The sequence below is a fragment of the Schistocerca cancellata genome, chromosome 6 (assembly GCF_023864275.1).
Source record: "Schistocerca cancellata isolate TAMUIC-IGC-003103 chromosome 6, iqSchCanc2.1, whole genome shotgun sequence".
Taxonomy (NCBI): Eukaryota; Metazoa; Arthropoda; class Insecta; order Orthoptera; family Acrididae; genus Schistocerca; species Schistocerca cancellata.
This window is the reverse complement of record NC_064631.1, coordinates 328,048,437-328,049,477: the sequence shown is the minus strand read 5'-3', so window position 1 is coordinate 328,049,477 and position 1,041 is coordinate 328,048,437. Positions and strand designations below refer to the sequence as shown.

The window sequence follows — 1,041 nt, the reverse complement described above, 5'->3', positions numbered from 1 at the left end:
GCTTCTTGTGTTGTGATTTTACAAATTACATTTCAGCTTTTAGTATTTGAATCGTGGCTGTTTTAAATTTTCTGTTCTTATGCCTGATTCCTCCTCTTAGTGCCATCTTCATATTGCCAAACAAAATAGGAATACATGTGTATTTAAAAACAAAACACGAAAGAAAGTAGATTATTGATTCAAGTTCCGTCGACGGTGATGTCGTTAGAGACGGAGCACAATCTTGGACTGAAGAGGGATGGGGAAGGAAATTGTCCGTGTCCTTTCAAAGGAGCCGCCAACGGCCTTGCCGCAGTGGTAACACCGGTTCCCGTCAGATCACCGAAGTTAAGCGCTGTGGGGCTGGGCTAGCACTTGAATGGGTGACCATCCGGTCTGCCGAGCACTGTTGGCCATCGGGGTGCACTCAGCCCTTGTGAGGCAAACTGAGGAGCTACTTGATCGAGAAGTAGCGACTCCGGTCTCGGAAAATGAGATACAGCCGGCAGAGCGGTGTGCTGTCCACGTGCCCATCCATATCCGCATCCAGTGACACCAATGGGCTAAGTAAGGATGACACGGCGGCCGGTCAGTACCGCTGGGCTCTCATGGCCTGTTCAGGAGGAGGTTTTTTTTCCCAAAGGAACCATCCCAGCGTTTGCCTTAAGCGATCTAAAGAAATTACAGAAAACCTAAATCTGGATAGTTGATCGGAGATTTGAACAATCGATCCCCTTCTCAAATACAAATCCAGTATATTAACACCGAGCGAGGTGGCGCAGTGACTAGCACACTGGACTCGGATTCGGGAGGACGACAGTTCAATCCCGCATCCGGCCATCCTGATTTAGGTTTTCCGTGATTTCCTGATTTCCCTAAATCGCTCCAGGCAAATGCCGGGATGGTTCCTTTGAAAGCTTACGGCCGCCTTCCTTCCACGTCCGTCCCTAAACCGATGAGACCGTTGACCTCGCTGTCTGGGCTTCTCCCCCAAACACCCCAATCCAACCCAATATCTTAACACTTTACCGCCTCGCTGTGTAGGCGAATAAACGTACGTGT

The 1,041-nt window shown here is 49.3% G+C and overlaps 1 pseudogene; it reads left to right on the top strand.

Moving 5' to 3' along the window:
- Positions 1-276: 276 nt before the first annotated feature.
- LOC126089547 (5S ribosomal RNA) lies at positions 277-394 on the top strand (annotated as a pseudogene).
- Positions 395-1,041: the final 647 nt, after the last annotated feature.